The sequence below is a fragment of the Malaclemys terrapin genome, chromosome 11 (assembly GCF_027887155.1).
Source record: "Malaclemys terrapin pileata isolate rMalTer1 chromosome 11, rMalTer1.hap1, whole genome shotgun sequence".
Taxonomy (NCBI): Eukaryota; Metazoa; Chordata; order Testudines; family Emydidae; genus Malaclemys; species Malaclemys terrapin.
In genome coordinates, this window is record NC_071515.1 from 54,213,299 (window position 1) to 54,232,541 (window position 19,243).

Genomic DNA, 19,243 nt, shown 5'->3' on the forward strand with positions numbered 1-19,243 from the left:
AACCTAGCACTGGCCAGTAAAGGCTTTAATAGTCGCCTGTATTTGTTCTCTTTCTCTTCCCCTCAAATCAAGCCTTCTTTCTTCTTTCTCCTTGTAGATTTCTTCTCCTCTCTTAGCTTTGGGAATAGTTAAAAATATTCTAGCCTCTTGAGAATTGTGTGAAGCTTTATGACACTATCACACTTAGTCATCAAAAGGCCCTATAGCAACTATTGTAAAGGGGTCACCATCCGGCCTCAATTACAGTAAGCAAGTGTAATTAAACAGTCAAACACAATTAGCGTACAAATTACTCTCCTAAATGTGGACCATCTAGTCTCCTTGCTGCTAATTACAAAGCCGTTCATTGAGCTAAAAGCCTACATCTTTGAAAAAATGTACAATAAACTCTTCTCTCACACTATGTAATCATTATTTTAATAGGATGCATTATAAGGGATATTTTTAACCCAAGCCCTAAAACATGAGTTTCTTATATCTTCGGAATGATTTCAACAATCTCTAATTTTATTTTATTTTTTTATGATTTGTATAAAAGCATCTATCCTAGGCCCTAGGTGTTTTGTCAACATTTAAAAAAAAAAAAATCAAACTTTGATTCCTTGAATGCTAGTATTGTTTAAGAAAAACATGGAAGAAGAAAGCTTAAATACACATACTTTTGTCACTGGACTATGCATCACTGTATTATTTTTATATTCTAGCTGTTAGTTATATTAGGATTGAAATGGAGTACAGAAAAATGTCTCAAGTTAATGTGAATTTACTTAGGTGCTTATTGACATCATACACTGACAATACACTTCAACAGAGTGAATAAGCTCAGCGTTCAACCTAAACCTGGAAGTTCATGAGTTTGGGGGAACTGGAGCCAGATTCCTTAATCTACATTGTTATTTGTAGCAGTGGTTATACCAGTCCAGTCTCCCACTCCGCCTTTGGCCCCTCCCCAAATGCCATTGCAGTTGACATGACCTCAATCTACACCCAGCTCTCAGACAGTCAGGCTCCACATGATACAGAGGACAGGAAAACTCTGCATGGGTGCTGGAAATCCTGTGATTTTTACTACTGGGAGGAAGCAAAAATCACATCAGCTCCATTGCATTTAGGGCCCTCTACAGTTGCAGAGGTGGGGGCAGGGTTCTCCCCTATATACATGCATATGTCTGTTTGGGGCCATTATAACTGCTCCTCTTTCACATGTAGAACGCTCCTTGGTGGGAAGGGGGATTCTTTATGTGGATCATGGGTTGTGTAGGGCCCTTGGAGTCTTTTTAAAACTAGGTGTTAGATAAATGATCAAAGCAGATTAAAATCTACAGGTAAGTCTTCTTAGGTACAAACTTTGAAAAGATGGTCTATGAATAGGCAAACTAGAGTTGCTCAATGTCAGTGAACATTTAATAGTATCCTTGCTACTACAGTCATAACACTTTTTACTATGGTTCTGTTTTCTGTCACAAACCAACAGACCACAATTTTGTAATCTGATCAATGTGGGCAGATCCTTAACCCCACACAGAGACTCATTAAAGTCATTGGAGCGCCCCATGAGTGCAGGGGTCTGCTCTCACAAATCAGAGTAAAAAATCAGACCTACAAAGAGTCAGACTGATTATTCAGCTCTTAGATAGAGACCTACAGGAAACACCTAGGTTCTATAAAAAGTGTTTCTTGTATAGCTCAAGCAATATCTACTTGAGCTGAAAAGAAGACTAAAATGTTGCATGACACTAATCCATAAAACAAGCAAGTTATTTTTTGTGTTACAGGAGTACAAAAGAAATCTCAAAAAAATCTGACAAACAGTAATGAAACTGACTTGTGAAAAACATTGTGTGACCTCAATAGGACCACGGTTTCAACTGGAGTTATCTGTTACATACAAGATAGCCTAGGGTGTCTGCCCAGGAGTGTAACAAAGCTATTTAATAAAAAGTGTTCTGGCTATCCTGACCATACATCGCTCTGTCTTCATACTGTCTATATAGTATGTTTGTGCCTTTAGATTAGAAGCCCTTCAGATTCTGCTCTGTGACCCCTGTGCACCAGGGCGCAATGCCACTCACTCAGTTTTGGTCCCCATGTTTTGTCATGATGGAAGACTGGCAGGACTAGACCTGAGTAGGCAGTGGGGTAGGCAGAAGTGGTCCTCCTTAAAACTGCCAGTGGTACACATTGTGCGTAAAATGCATACGGCTGCAGGTGCCACTGGTACAGCACCATGTACACCTGAAATGCTAGATAAAGAGTAATTAAAGTACCTTTCAGGATACATTTCAGCCCAAAGTAACTTTTTGAAAAAGCTAAGATATAATCCCCTGAAAATATGGGCTTGTGATTCCAGTTGGTGCTGGTTACATAAATTCAGTTATGTATATATAAGCCGCCCCAGGCAAAAAAGCCTCCCGCCGCCCCCCCTCCCCCCAGCGTGGCAGGGGAGGGCACCGAGCCCGGCCGCAGGCCGCTCTCCCTGACCGGCCAGAGTGCCGGGGGGAGGGCAGCAAGCCTGCCGCGGCTCCGCTGGTGGCTGGAGCCCCGGGAGGAGGGCGGAGAGCCTGGCCGGGGCTCCGCTCTCCCTGGCGGCCAGAGTGCCGGAGGGAGGGCGGGCTCGCTCTCCCCGGCAGCCAGAGCACCGGGGGGAGGGCAGCGAGCCCGCCATAGCTCCGCTCTCCCTGGCGGCCAGAGCGCCGGGGGTAGGGCGGAGTGGTGGCCAGAGCGCCTGGGGGAGAGCGGAGTGCCGGCCGGGGCTCCACTCTCCCTGGTGGCCAGAGTGCTGGGGGGAGGCCGGAGAGCCCAGCCGGGGCTCCGCTCTCCCCGGCGGCCGGAGCCGGAGCACCACGCTGCCCCCCTCCAGGTGCCGCCCCAAGCACAACCTTGGTGGGCTGGTGCCTGGAGCCGGCCCTGGTTTAGGCTTGATCCTACTCCAACTGAAAGCAATCTGTGTTTTGCCATTGACTTTTAATGGCCTAATTCTATTACCACAATACTTGTTTGTGCCAGTAAAGATACCAATGAATTCACATGCTTTTCCAATACATGCAACACTGTCATGTGTTTTTCCACGACAGTTTAACACAGGGGTAGGCAACCTATGGCACGCGTGCCAAAGGCGGCACGCAAGCTGATTTTCAGTGGCACTCACACTGCCTGGGTCCTGGCCACCAGTCCGGGAAGCTCTGCATTTTAATTTAATTTTAAATGAAGCTTCTTAAACATTTTAATAACCTTATTTACTTTACATACAACAACAGTTTAGTTATATATTATAGACTTATAGAAAGAGCTCTTCTAAAAACATTAAAATGTATTACTGGCATGTGAAACCTTAAATTAGAGTGAATAAATGAGACTCGGCACACCACTTTTTAAAGGTTGCTGACCCCTGGATTAACATATGTATGTAGTAGTTAATGAAACACCAGGCGTTGTTGTCCTGACTCTTGAGCAACATACAAATCAGTCTATGGAAATTCTCAGTTTCACTTTAGTTCATTCCAAGTTCATGTGAATTTATATTTTTCAACTCATGAATAAATTTCCTGTTATGCACCACTTCACAAATACAGTCAAGACGCTAAATGAAGGGACATTCGGTATTAGGGACAGAACATGAAACGTACTTGCATGTGGTGGTTTCCAAAAAGACACCGAAATACTGGCGTAATTCAGGTTGACACACGTTGATGCAGGCAGCTATGTATTCATACAAGTGCAAATATAATTTATTAACTTCAGTTAAAAATGTAAGCACTTCCATAAATATTTACAAACAACATATTGAGCCTCACAACAGCCTGGTGGAGTAGGTAACTTATCCCCATTCTGCAGATAGGAACACTTCAGAAAAGAGAGATCACGTGACTTGTCCACGTCCACATAAGGAGTCAGGCCCAAATCCACAAATGGACTTAGGTGTTGCAAGACTCACAACTGCAACGCATAACTTTTAGGCACTTAGCCCACCTGTTGAGTCCCCAACTCTGAGTTAGGCATGTAGGGCGAGAGTGTCACCAAAGAATGGGACTCTCAAAAGCCTGCATGCTAGGCAAGGAGTAGCCTAAGCTAGCTAGTAGAAGATGCCAAAGACATGGGTGTGTCCTAAGCCCCACCCCTCTTGTGAAGTTTAGAGCCCAAGCAGAGTTAAGTGCCTAAACCAGGAACCCTCTCCTAGAATCAGGCAACTAAGTCATTTCTTTCAAGAATGGCACCAGCAAACATTTAACTCCATACAAAATGGATGGGGGGGGGGAATTCCATTATAACCTTTAGCCCAGTGGTTAAGGCATTCACGCAGGATGTGGGAGATGCTGGTCCAGGTCCCCCCTGCCTGATGCAGAGAAGGAATTTGAACATAGGGCACTCACCTGCTCACCTGGACTATATAGCATCATTCTCACTTTTCTTTGGCCCAATGCACATTTACTTATTCATCCACAGTGGAACAGCTTCAATAGGAGAGACTGAGAGAAACCCACATCTGAACAGCCAGGAGCCCTGTGATTAGGGTACTCACCTATCAGCCTCAGAGCTGGGATAAGAACTCCATTCTTTACAGCTAAAAGTAAATTTAGGCCTTTCCCTTAAAATGCTTAATCATTAGCACTCTTTTCTTTGCATTTCAAAGCATTAACAGACCCTGGGAAGAAACCTGTTTTTAATATTTTCCATAATTAATCATATTATCTTCCAAAGGATGGAGGCTTCATCTAATTTAATATAGTATATTGTTATATGCCCTTGAAAGTTCAAATCAAATACATTTCTAATAGAGTTTTGTACAGAATGTATTGTCCTAATGCTGTCTCACCATCAGATTTTAAAGACTTTTATTAAATTAAAATATCAAAACATTAAAAGAGCTATATTCTTAATAATATTTAAATTATCTAAGACAGCCCAAATGATAACTGACTAGTCAGTAGTGTTTCAGGTTTCCAGTTAATGGAACAAGTAAACTTCACCAGTTAGCATACTTACAATTTCAACAACTTTTCTGGAAAATAAAAATACTGTCTTATCCAGAATTTCAATTTTTGCTGAACAGTTTCCTCACGAAGCTCAATTTCCTATCTGATGACTTGGCACCTTCCTTTCCTGAAAGAGCAAGTCAAGGATATGTCTATACTGCATGGGGGAGTCAGCCTCCCAGCCCAGGTCCACAGACTTGTGCTAGCACACTAAGAACACATGTGTGGATGTTGCAGCTCAGGCTGTAAAGCCTGGGGTGGGGGGAGTGGCCTTGTGAACTCAAGCTCCACCCTGAGCCACAACATCTCCACAGCTATTTTTACAGCACTAGCATGAGCCCTGCCAGCACAAATCCGTAGGATGCTCGCTCCCAGATGCAGTATAAACATGCCCCAAGAATAATTCATTTTCACTAATAGAGCCCTGGGGAAAAAAATTATAATCATTGTAATGGAAAACTATGAAACAACCTCCTCACAACTAGCCATCTTTAACAAGATTTGACTGAGTTGTTCTTCATTCTGGAGTGTTTATGCTGGAAGCATAAGAGAATGTGCTTCAGCTGACATTCCTTTAAGCTAGATCACTGCTGTGAGTATTTTACATGGCACCTATCTGAGCACATGCTATCTAGTAAAGCGGAACAGCTACACGTGCATATCTTCCTACTAAAACCAGACTACCCTCGTTGCACAAAACCTCTCTGCAATAGTCATCACCTGATCATTTTGCTGTGATGTTCATAGCTGATATATTCATTACTAATATATACTGCAGAATAAGCTCTTGGAAATGGAAAGCTTCCTTTGAGAAGGTAAAAATATACACTTTACAGACTGGGTCCAGCTATGAGCTTGCATACTGCAAAGACCAGTATGCCCCAAAGAAATCTCTCTTTGACTGCTTGGAGACCGAGGCAGACCGAGGCAGAACCCAGAAGCAGAGGATGTAGTGCCCCAGGTACCTCTTCTCATGTCACTTGGTGTCTTATGCTTCTGTATACTGGCCAGAATCCATGATGACAAATTGAATGAGAAATCCTCAGGACTTGTCTCCAGCCACCAACAGGAGTTTTGATGCTCAACTGTATTTTAATCAATGCACCCCACAGTCCAAACTGCTGAATATGCTGTTGCCAGATATTGGAAAGTGATTTGGGGAATTATACCATTTATAATGTATGGGAAATGAATAAGCATTAAGTTCATTATGTACAGGCTGCTTATTGTCTAGTACACCAAGCATAATAAAAACATAACGTCAAATTCATCCTTGCTATAACTCCTCCCGCGCCAGAATCTTTTGACTGTTCTGAATTCAGATTGCATGCAGGATAGTTGAGTTACAGCAGAGTGAATTAAGGGGAGAAAAAAACCATTAAACTGACTCGCTTCAAACTTCAGGACTGATTTGGATTCAGATCAATTCTTTACTCCCCAGATGGCAATGAGATCCAGGATCTCAGTACGGCTCTAACTGGCTGCTCGAGGCATGCTGTAGGGCTTCTGGAGCAATATCGCGGCAACGTCAATATATTTGAATCCAGGAGCAGTTTTTAAATGGGGGAGGCAACATCAGGTCAACCTGACCCCAGAGCAGTGTAAGGTTCTCAGGTAAACAAACAGGTCAGTAACAGACAACCACAAAGTAGTGTAGGATAGCATTTGGAGGACCGCCAAAGTAATGTGTGGCAGCACACAAACAATACTCTGCACTAGTTCAATTAGCATCAAACATAATACACTTTGCAAGGGACTCCAGAGTTCATAGTAAATGTGGAGTTTCTGCGCTCTAATTAATTGTGTTGTGCGTACGCAGGCATTTTCACACCAAACTAATTTGAGTTACTATGGATCAAACACCTGGTGCAGACAAACCCTCAGTGTAACTTATTTTATTTATACAGTCCTTGAACAAAATGAAGGACAATAACCCACTCATTATGCAGATGTACCACTTGAAAGCTATATGGCTATATAGTGACAGGTACCACTCAGGGTTGGATCATTTCTTTGTTCTACCACGAAGTCCCCCAGGACTAGGTTGGCAGGTAGTGGCAAGCCCCGATCAAGTTCAGGCAACAAGTCCATTTCTGAGGATGGTCCTTCTCCTGAGTTTTCATACTGCTTTGAGCCCCTTTCTTCCCTGGACTCCCCCTCAGCCACTATGGCCATCCCACGCCTTCCTGGGTCTTCCAGCTCTGGCTCCACTTTTTTATGGAGGCATCCCCCCGAACCCTTGACCACTTCTTCAAAGAACTTCCAGTCACACATAAGTATGAGTGGGTAGGCCAGGTCTTTTGCCACTCCCGGCCACACGATTTCAATGTGTTCTTACATAGTCATTAGTACTTCTGTTGTGGGATAGGGTCACACATCCCTGTGTATACACTGAAGGTAGGTTATGTCACCAGCTTCACCTCTGGTCCCCACTAGCCTCTCCCAGACCAGGGTCTGGCTACAGCCTGAGTCTATCAGCCCATGTATTGCTAATCCATCCACTTGTATTGGGTTCAACATCTTCCCAGGGTCCCTCTTCCAAGCCCTATTATCGGCTGTCCAGGTCTGCCCTTAACTACAGTCCATGAATGGGCAGCTCTTTCTGAAATGTCCTTGTTGACCACATGCAAAACAGCTCCCAGTGGGAGGAATGGTTTCTTGGTTGGTTCTCCCAAAGGTGGAAATCCCTTTGGATAAGGTCATTCGGCCAGGCCTGGTGGAGTCCTCTTGGACAGTGGTGGGTGGACTTCCAGGCTCTTCTTTTGGCCTTTGTGCCCCCCTCCACTACATTTGGGAGTGCAAGCTCCCCTAGTCAGCCTTGGCGGGGTTCAGACATCAGTGCTCCATAGAGACCAGAAGCTCACAGGACTGACTTTTGGTGTTTCAGCCTCCAGCCCAAGGGACATCAGGTAGTTCGCTGCCAAAGACACTGCCTCTGCCAAAGTTTCCAGTTGATGTTTCGCTACCCACTTAAACTCCGCCCTTCCCCTGGAAGGATTTGGGTGATTTGTTCTATGATGACCTTTTCTGTCACCTGAACCCTGGTACTTCTCTAGCTGGAGCCACCACCAGCAATGCTCCTTCAGGCTCTGGGTGACTACCTGTGGCCACACGCCCAAGGGAAATGTCTCAAGGTGGAACAGTTGTCGGTAGATTTCTGGTGAGATATTGAAGCGTCTATGATGGCCGCTTTGACATGCACATAGTCTTTGTGAGTTGTTGTATCGAGCACCCAATACGTCACCCGGGCCAGTCTGATCAAGTAGGGGCCAATAGGGTGGCCCAGCTCTCCTTGAGCCATCAGGCCATGACAGTCACCCTCTCCGATGTGACAAGGAACACCAGGGTCGTCAACAGGCCCCATTTTGCTCAACTTTACCAGGACAGGTGGCTTTGAATTGGTGCTCCCCTTTCCCATGGTTAGGCTCAAGGTCAATACGGGTGGTTTTAGGAGCATCATCATCTGGTGGACGAGTCACTCCTGTTGTTCTTGCTGCTAGGCTGTCATCTCCTTAATCAGCTGCTGCTGCCGCCGTCTGCTGCTGCTGTTGGGCAGTGATCTGCCAGAGTAGTTGGCTCTGCTGTTGCTGCTACTGGGCGGCCTGCTGCTGTTGATTCTCGAGAACCCATTTTAGCAATTTCTCAATGTCCATCCCTATTTTTTTTTTCTTTTTTCCTTGGTCTACTATCAGGCCTGGGAAACTGTATGTGCCAACATCCTCCAGCAAATGTAATGATGTCCTTGATGGGTTAGGTTGCCCAGTGGTTAGCACACTTAGTGCCCCCGCCTTCCCATGGGTCAGTCTTTCAAGTTCTGATCCTCTTTTACTCAGGAGGTGTGGTGAGGAGTAGAGGCAGTTCCAGCCCTTCCTGTGGTAGGGGAGCCTGGCCCTGCCCACTCCACTAGGCTTCAATCCAGGGCCCTAGGAAGGTCAACAGTATCAGGCCCCTGACGGTGCCCTCCAAGTTACACTCCCTGTGTCACTTCCTACCTCTGCTTTTCTCTCCTTTTCGCCTTCAGTCCAGGATAAGGTAAAAAGAAAAAGAAAAGGTAACCAAACTGTCAGCCCCAGCCGCATATAGTCCCACTTCCCTCAGGGAGGCTTCTCCGGTGCCCTTGTCAGGAGCCTTCAGGGTAGGTCTGTCCTCCTCCCCCATCTTCTCCCTTATGAGCTGTGCTGCTCCATTTTCAATCCCTTCTCCAGTTGGAGCATGCTGTGCAGGGCTGGAGGGGCCTGGCTACCTGGGCCCAGTATTGGCCTTTAAATCCTTCTGATCCAGTGTTGGGTTTGTTTTCCTCATTGCAGAATCCCTGACCTAAACGAAAGATTATTTATCAGCCTAGAAGAAAATATTCTAAACTTATTAAAATTTAGTACAATTTCTACACTGCCTATTGAACTAAAAGAAATCAGAAATCCTAACAACCTCAGAAAGATGCTTCAGACCATATTTTAATAAGAGAAATTTTTAAAGGATTCCCAAAGTACTGTTCTGGATCTCAGTCTAGCTAATGAAAAAGAAAAATAATTTAATTTAATTTAAGATGTCCTTACGCACAATTACATCATATCCAAGAAGATGGGGACAGTTAAAACAGGCTAAGGGCTACTGCGAGCTTAATAAGAATGAATGTGTCTCCAAGAATATAATAAAGACATGATTATTGAACTGAAAAAAAAAATTATTTTAACATTAACAAAAATACAGTATTTCAAAACCTTTTGTTTGGGGAGTTGAATAGAAGTCAGACTAGCCTTTAGCAAGCCTACACATTCCTATTTATAAAGATTAATTTAATTTCACAAACCTGAAATTCTGCCACCATTTATTTACTACAAAACAGGCTACACATTTAATTATTACTTCATCTTTGGTACTAACTGAACTAAAATGCTGGAAGGAATGTTTCATCCCTCTTTCATTAGCACAGAGGAAAACACTATAATCTCTCATATCTCAAACATACAGGACATTATGGAGCAAACCAAAAATAGATAACAAAAATAATTATTTGGGAACACTGGATACTAGAAAGTATAACAAATAGATCATTTATATCAAGATGTGAATGCCATACTCAGGGAAACATTTCAAGGAATTTACAATATAATGTAGGGGCCTATTTCTGCAAACTCCCCAGACAGAGATCTTCCACTGAAGTCAACGTAATAAAAGAAGTCAACACTTGGTGTATTCAGAATTCAGGAATATCATTCAAACAACCAATTGGAAGAATGGCCCAGAACTGTCACAAGTAACGTTCTGTTCAGAAATTCTGAGCCAAAGAAAATGCAATGTTACATTAATAGCTGAATAAACTAGTTTCAGATGATGAACCATATTGTGCTACCAGGTTTTAGTTATCTCAATGAGGAATTCTGCTTAGAAACTTACAGCACAATATGGCGCTATGGAAAATGAGAAATATATGGAACAAAGAGCTGACACTAAACTATTAACACTAAAACTTATTAGATTTAGGTGCAAAGTGACAGCATGAGCATGATGTCTGCATTCTTTTTCTACCTTTCCCTGGTTCCCTCCATGCATTATCTTCACCCATTGTTCTCACTTTAACAAGGGCCAGGTTCTGCAATCTTCACTACTCTAGATAAGGGCCTTAGATTGGAAGCTCTTCTGGGCACGGAATCCATCTTCATTCATTCAGCAAAGCACATCATGCCATCTATGCGCCTTATTTATAAAAATAATTTTTAAAGCTCCACTTCCTTTTCTTTCTACTTGTCCTATCTCTCCTTCTTTCCCCTGCTAAATACACAAGCATAGACACACACCAGTTGCCAACAGAGTCATTTGTTATTCGATTATGTAAAAGCTGAAGGGATCAGGGGAAGTACTTGACTCCCACCCACGAGCACTGAAAGCTGAGGAAGGAGAAGGATGGGGAACTTCAAATATATGCATACTTCAATCTTTTTTTTTTTTTTTAAAGTTACTCATTGTTTGCAGAAGGTCTTGGAGTTTGGAAGTTGTAAGGGCAGGAGTCAATCAGAGCAGAGTGATTTGTAGTTAGATAAGTAATCATAATGCCATTATGCAAATCAGGCACCTTCATTCAATCAGAGTTCAGGGATTTCCATAACTGAGAAATAACCACACAGCTTTGAGTCAGCAACTGTACAGCAACCCTGTGCTAAGACTGGCAGAGATAATTCAAGCTTGATATAATGCACTTTATTATGTAGAATTAAGTAAGCCAATAAAATGAAATGACATTTCCTGTGCAGGTAGTTTAGGATCTCTGCCAAATGTTTATCAAGAGTTCAGGGTGCTCTGCTGAGGCCCAACTGAAGAATTTGGGTCTGATTTATCTGTTACACTCCAGTTTTACACAGGCTCTGCGTTCTGACCCTGACATGCATAAAACTATTAGCTAGGCTAGAGACCCAGTACACAGCACAGCTAATTGTTATGCAGAGAGAGGTGCAGTCTGGGCACTGACTAAGAGCCAGGAACTCCTGAATTCTAGTCCTAATTCATAAGTGCCTTTGCGCAAGTCATTAGCTCCCCATCTGCAAAATGAGGATCATAATGATTCCCTATTTAATGCCTACAAAGTGCTTTGAAGAAGAAAAGAATTAAGTATTGTGTCACGGTCTGAGTACACCCCGACCCCATCCTGGGGCGAGACAAGGGCATCACAACCCTGTGGCTAAGTCCATCTGCCCGCCCTTGGCCTCAGGGCAGTCTGGCCTAGTGGTCTGAGCCAATATGGCTGCCATCCCTCACAGGGCTATGTGGCCTAGTGGCCAGAATCAGTATGGTTGCCCTTTCTTGCAGGCTGCACGGCTTAACATAGATGTCCTCTCTTGCAGGGCCATGCGGCCTACTGGCCAGAGTCAAAATAGGTGCGGTTTAATGGCTGTAGGGGCAATAGGCCACCACCCAGGTGGGGATGGTGGCTGGGGTAGGAGGACCCAAGCCCTCCCTACTCCATCAGGTCCCAGCCGAGGGCCCTGTCAGCAGCGAGTGTATGCGTCACTGAGTCAGCGGAGATCCTACTGAAACATGCTGACATATCACTCGGTTCTACAACCGGATCAATGCATAATCCCCCTGGGCTACTCCTACTCTGTCTCCCGATGAGAAGGCCCAGCCATCTCTGTGGTCTCCTGGTTCCTCGGCCTGTGCAGTTCTCTGCAGCTCCCCTCTCCCTCGGGCATCCTCAGGTAGCCAGATATAAGCCTTCATCTCGGTGGGTCTGGCTTCTGCAATTGGGGGCTTCAGCAGCTCCCGGGCAGGAGCCAAGAACACGTGTCCTCCCTCCTCGGCAGTCAGCCATGACTGAGCTGAGCTGCTCCCTTTTATACTGGTGCTCTGGTTGGAGCGTGCCCAGAAGGGGCAAGGGGGCGTGGCTTCCTCAGCCCACAATGTGGGATTAACCCTTCCTTGTCCAGTGTGGGGTGTGTACATCCTGTCACATACTAGTAGAAGCAGCAAAGACCACAAGACTTTTTCAAATCACTAAGTCTCACCCTCAAAAATGGGCAGCAACCTTGCATTAAATCTATTTGTTGCCAACAGTCCAATGAGCTCTGTGCTTGATCCTTGAGAAATCATGTGCATACTTCTTGTCTAACCATTGGATCCAAAGTAGGAATCATTTCCCACATGCATTGAAAAGAGCATTCAAATATAAAACACTGCTGAACATTTAATTCTATGTTATAATTGGGGAAAAAAGAAGCGGATGCACTTGCAACTACCATTAGTCAGTCAGAATCCTGAGAGCTCAGTATCTCCTAGGATCTGACCAGTAATATTTTATACATTTATATATCATTTATATAACTGGTGTGAGGAAAGGGGGAGTCCAAGAGAAACCTTAAGAATAACCCTTAGCCGGGAGGGCAAAACAGTCCCACCATAAAACAGATGAAAGCAGCAGCAAATGATAGAGAGGAATGGAAGAGACTAGTTAGGGACAATATTGGCATGGGAAACGTAACGCAATAAATAAATGTTATATCATTAACAGAAAGACACAATATTCTGAAATAGGCTGAAAGTGACTCCACCCTATGTGGCTCAGTGCCACATCCCAGACTGTTGAGTACTGAAGCCATTCCCAGCCGCGCAGTGTAAAAGAATTATGTCCTGTATTTGAATCCCAGTGCTGTGTTTGTTTAGTGATGTTCACGCTCTGCAGTGCAGACATCAGCACTGATCCCAAGTACAAACCTTGGTTAAAGTACAGTGCAAGTTTTGTTATTGTCATTTTTTTCAGTTGGCTTGAACATGTATTGCTCTCCTAAGAGCATTCCAACAGGCTTTTCAAATAGATTTTCTTGTATAACTTAACTGAGAATATTGTCGGGGTCCTTTAATTACCATGGGAATAGAATCTGCCCTTGCTTATGTTGCTTTAATTCCAACTCCATTGTCTTCTCTGGAGTTACTCCAAATTTAAATTAGTGTGAGGGCAGAAACTCTCCCTTTATTATCTAGGTTTTCCACATGATCTGTGAGGTTTTTCTTTTTAATGTTATATTATCTTATTTAATATTGTAATTTTTCTTTTATTTTTTTTATTTAGGGATCCTACCTCATCAATGTGAACTTCAGTAACCGGAAAGATAATGGAGAAAATAATTAAGCAATCAATTTGCAAACACCCAGAAGATAATAAGGTGATAAGTAACAGTCAGCATGGATTTGTCATGAACAAATCATGTCAAACCAACATAATAGCTTTCTTTGACAGGGTAACAAGCCTTGTGGATAGGGGGGAAGTGGTAGATGTGGTATATCTTGACTTTAGCAAGGCTTCTGATATTGTCTCGCATGACCTTGTCATAAACAAACTAGGGAAATACAACTTAGATGGAGCTACTATAAGGTGGGTGCATAAATGGGTGGAAAAACATTCACAGACAGTAGTTATCAATGGTTCACAGGCAAGCGGGAAGGGCATATCGAGTGGGGTCCCACAGTGATCAGTTCTGGGTCTGATTATGTTCAATATCTTCATCAATGATTTAGATAACGGCATAGAGAGTATACTTATAAAGTTTGTGGGCAATACCAAGCATGGAGGGGTTGCAAGTGCTTTGGAGGATAGGTTTAAAATTCAAAATAATCTGGACAAACTGGATAAATGGTCTGAAGTAAACAGGATGAAATTCAATAGGGACAAATGCAAAGTACTCCACTTAGGAAGGAACAATCAGTTGCACTGCACACATACAAAATGGGAAAGGACTGCTTAGGAAGGAGTACTACGGAAAGGGATCTGGGTATCAGTGGATCACTGGCTAAATATGAGTCAACAGTGTAACACGGTTGCAAAAAAAGCAAACATCATTCTGGGATGAATTAGTAGGAGTGTTGTAAGCAAGACACAAGAAATAATTCTTCTGCTCTACTCCACACTGATTAGACCTCAACTATAGTATTGCATCTAGGTCTGGGCGCCACATTTCAGGAAAGATGTGGACAAATTGGAGAAAGTCCAGAGAAGAACAACAAAAATGATTAAAGGTCTAGAAAACATGATCTATCGAGGGAAGATTGAAAAAATTAGGTTTGTTCAGTCTGGAAAAAAGAAGATGGAGAGGGGACATGATAACAGTATTCAAATACATAAAAGGTTGTTACAAGGAGAAGGGAGAAAAACTGTTTTCCTTAACCACTGAGGATAGGACAAGAAGCATTAGACTTAAATTGCAGCAAGGCCGTTTAGGTTGGACATTAGAAAAAACTTCCTAATTGTCAGGGTGGTTAAGCACTGGAATAAATTGCAGGTTATGGAATCTCCATCATTGGAGATTTTTCAGAGCAGGTTAGATAAACACCTGTCAGGGAGGGTCTAAATAATACTTAGTCCTGCCATGAGTGCAGGGAACTGGACTAGGTGACCTCTCGAGATCCCTTCCAGTCCTACAATTCTGATTCTTTTCATTCCCACCTTTCTCCATTGGTTGGTTCAATTTACAATACCGAATCACAAATAAAGCTAGCATCAGTGCTACTTATTACCCAGGGCCAACAAGATGTACTTAAAAGGTGTAGGCGTACACCTACCTTTGTACATGCTCCCATTCTCCTAGTCTTTACATCAAGATTGGCTGTCTTTCTAAAAGATATGCTTTTGCCCAGTCAGAAGTTATGGGTTTGATGCAGGAGTCTCTGGTGCTATGCAGAGAGGTCAGACTACCTGAACATATGGTCTCTTCTAGCTTTACAAACCTATGAGTCCATGAACCACTTTGCAAAAAAATACATTGTCACGTGACTAGAGAACCCTTGAATATGGATAGTAACTGACATACTGCCTTCTTGAATATGCATTTGATACACAGCGTTAACAAAATTAAGTATGCCATCTAAAGAAAATACAGCAGCCATGAAACATTAATCAATGCTCATTAATAGGAACAGGAAAAATATTTGCAGATGATTTCAAAAAGGCAGTCTTTGCAGGGTTTGGTCCCATATCTTGTTTATAATATCTTGTTTATCTCTAAAAGCACAAAAAAACTTCCCGAATGACCCATGAGAAGATGCTGCTTGAAGATTCCACTCCTCCTGGTCTACCTTACATTCTGGTGCTTTACAGGCTACATATAAAGTACATGAAAGGCCCTAATTGTGTTCCTCCATTACAGAGCATGCAGCTTTTCTTCCTACAGAGATTGAGTAATGAAGTGCACCGCAATGTGATTCTCCTTACAAGGGATGATGGAGTTTCAGAATACCTAGTGTCCAACAGATTTGCACACCGAATTCTTACTCCAATATTTATGTAAATTCATATTTATGGAGCTTAGCTTGTCTTTAGACTCCTCTAAATTTACATACAATTCCTGAATTGATTCTTATGACCCTATCTTGCCCTTAGTTACTTCAAAATTTCAGCTTATTATCCTCCGGTCAAAAATGCTCTCGTTTCAAGCCTTTATACTAGATAATGACCTACGGTGAAATTCTGCACCCACTGAAGTCTATGAGAGTTTTTCCAATGACTTTTCAATAGAACCAGGATTTCACCTTTAAACCTGCTCCCACTGAAGAGCAAAACCTGCATTGGGCTTCCATAGGAAGTTAAAATGTCCTTCAGTCATCAAGATAATTACATGTTCTAGAGCCCAAGCTTGACTCATGTTGGTGAGCTGTACTCACACAAGTAGTCCCACTGTTACTAGTGAACTATTTGTGCGTAAGTCATATGAATACGCTTTGTAGGTTTGGGTCCCATGTTTGCTAGATACGCAATCAATTAAAATACAACAACAATGATTGAAAAAAAAACAGCCTTATATTGAGAAGAAAAGATAAACAGAGCATAAAAGTACCATAAAAGACCTCTAGGGTCTGGCACTGTTTTTCACTTAAGTCCATGAGAGATTTGCTATTGATTTCAACGGGAGCATGACCGGCCCACAAAAATCAGAGTTCCACTGTCACATTTATAAAGTTAGTTTTAGGATTCTGCTCTGTTGACGATGCATTAGCCTGAACAGAATTAACTCATTCTGTCAAGTTGTGTTGGCTGTGCAGTGCTAACAGGAAGGGGGATGGAAATCACTAAAAATCAGTATAATCAATCAAAAATCAAACTATCCATAGGGAGAAGATGTATTGAGTAAAAAGGTGGCCTTTTTACACAGTCACTTTTCAGAGAAGAACCACACTTTAAGGGCAGCTTAAGAAGTGCCTAGGGCCTTGTTCAGTCCCTCTACACAGGAGTAATTTCATCCACAGAGTGCACACAACGTGTCTGTATCTGGAGTTCCCTTCAATTTAACCTAAAGAAAAACATAGCTGCAAAGATGTGGTAGGTTAAACTATGTAGTTACAATGCTTGAAAGTGAGAGGAATCTTATCTCTTTGAACTCCTCACGAAGTTAAGCAACAGTGTTAAAAATATCAGGAATTAATTAGAGGGCAAGTTTCAGTGCAGCTGTTTAAGTGATCGATCACATGCCTGCTTTTCCTCCTATTGCGCCGTTTACAAGAAAAAGGATGGAAAAAACATGCACCTAAACTGGTTCATCTAGAATAGGCATTTACCAGACATTCTCTTTAATGTCTTTTGCTTCAAAGAAGTGAAAACAAGTAAAAGAGAATAAGAATTACAAATGGTTGCTCAGGATAAAAACAGATGTGTGAGAAATTAGACAGAATATTAAAAGGGCAGGAAAGGTCCCAGTGTGCAGAATCTAGCCCAAGGTTTGGATGCATCATCTTAAACGGAGGAAGATGTAACACCCCTATGCACCACTGGTATACCAATCTGAGCTTTCCTTTATTTTCTTCAGGTAATAAAAGGCATGAATCAAAGAAGCGGTACAAGTCTGACCTCCTCTGAACTGCGGGTTTCTGTCTAGATTAACCTGCTATAAAAATCAAAACTTTACATTCCCATTACCATTCAAGAAAAGGCTTCATTTGAGAAATCTCTATCAGGGGTCTCTAACCCCACTTCTTTATGTTCTTGGAACAAAAAGGAGCAACTTCATAAGAGAAGAGCTGCAGCTGTAACTCAGGCTAAGTCTGTTCGTTTTCTGACCTACCAGTGGAACATTTTCCTGCCTCTCACCCTGCCATTTATTTTAAAACCCCCAAAACAAACAAACACAAACACTCTCCAGGGAAATGTCTAAACTTCAGATTTAGATATTGTAATAAGTCTCATGATCCATGACAGAGCATTGCCCTCTGGTTAAACTGGCAAAGCTTTTCAATATAGACAAAGCCTTAGGCTCCTAAGTCACTTAGACACATTTGAAAATTTTACCCTTGATCTACAGATGGAAAAGACCAAAGGAAAAATGTGACCTATTAACCATTTTGTATTAAGACTCATGATCCAATACTAATAATTTTAAATAAATGTTAATATTCCCTACAATTAAACAGATACTTATATTTAATTTTAAATGAATTATTTGGAAGGTTTGGTTTCTATAAAGCCTCAAGTCATGTTGCTATGCCAGATAGATGATGTCATATCAACTGAAGTTAAAATTCTGATACTCTGCCAGTTTGAGCTGTAATATTAAATGAAGGCATAATGAGCTTCCTGCTCTAAACTGGAAACAAAAGAGCAGTTTATTTAAAAGCAGGCCCTCAAGGTCAATAGAAATTTACAAGTGTCTAATTCAAGACAAAATTACTATCTTATCATATTAGTAACTTTCAGACTGTACTTGCACAGCACACAAATCTAATGCAGGACACTGCATATCATTACAATATTATACTGGATAAAGACAGACACAGAAAGACCTCGGAATAATGAGATTCCACCCACTGGAATTTGTTTTACAGGTTTTTTGCCTAATGGATCATTTTCCAAATTCAGTGCACATTATGTAGTCTTTGAAGACATATTATAAACTGCAACCCCAATGAAAACAAAAGCTAGCAGAATGTAAGTGTTACCCTTTTTATATGAGGAGAAATCATTTAGGTTATTGTCTAACCCCACTACCAGTATGCCCTGACGTTCTCAGAGCTCCAGGGCTCAACCCTGTGATATGCAAAGTACTCTCAAATTCCCTTGTCAAATGACAATATACAGATAGCAATGCTGAACTCGCTACAGGCCACACACACACAAAAAACCAACAACTGTAATTCACGGGTGGGAATAAGTCTCAGATTTCCTGGCTCCCAGCTCTGGGCCTTACCCAAGAGACCAACCTTCTTCCTGACAAAGGAGTGACACAATAATTCCCTGATCCAACAAACATTTAAGCATATGCTTAACCACAGTGGGACAATGTACAAGTGTTAAAGTTAAGCATATGATTAAGTTCTTAGCTGGACTGAGACCTATCTAAATAGTATGCTTGATCTTAGCAGAAACAAATCATATTGTAGTTGGGAGACAGTGTGACCTGGTGGATAGCTTGGACTTGGGACTCACGAGATCCGGCTCCTATTCCAGTTTCTACCACTGGCCCTGGTAACCTTGGGCAAGTCATTTCACCGCTGTGCCTCAGTTTCCCCATCTGTAAAACAAGGGTGATGATACTGACCTTCTTTGTAAAGACATTTGAGCTCTACTGATGAAAAGCGCCATCTCTGAGCTCGGTATTATTTATCCTTATTTTTCTGAAATACCCTCAACAGATTTTTGTGTGTCAAAAGAAGCAAGAAGGTTTCTGTAATCAGAATTGCTGTAACGGTATTCTTACTCCTTACCCTGCCCCTCCCCAGGCAAAATGTCATTATATTACAATAATAATAAGATGCAGCTTCATTTTGTATAGCATCTTTCAGACAAGCTGTGTCCCAAA

General features: G+C 42.3%; 1 protein-coding gene across 3 annotated transcripts in view; it reads right to left on the reverse strand.

Annotated features, from left to right (window-relative positions):
• Positions 1–19,243, reverse strand: part of LYPD6 (LY6/PLAUR domain containing 6) — a 65,751-nt gene that overhangs the window by 29,765 nt on the left and 16,743 nt on the right. Inside the window, exon 1 of one of the 3 annotated variants that reach the window (XM_054043253.1) lies at positions 3,627–3,682. The exons of the other annotated variants lie outside the window; for them this stretch is intronic. The gene's annotated coding sequence lies outside the window, so the exon portion shown is untranslated. Of the gene's footprint in view, positions 1–3,626; positions 3,683–19,243 lie in introns of those variants that run through there. 3 annotated transcript variants of the gene reach the window in all.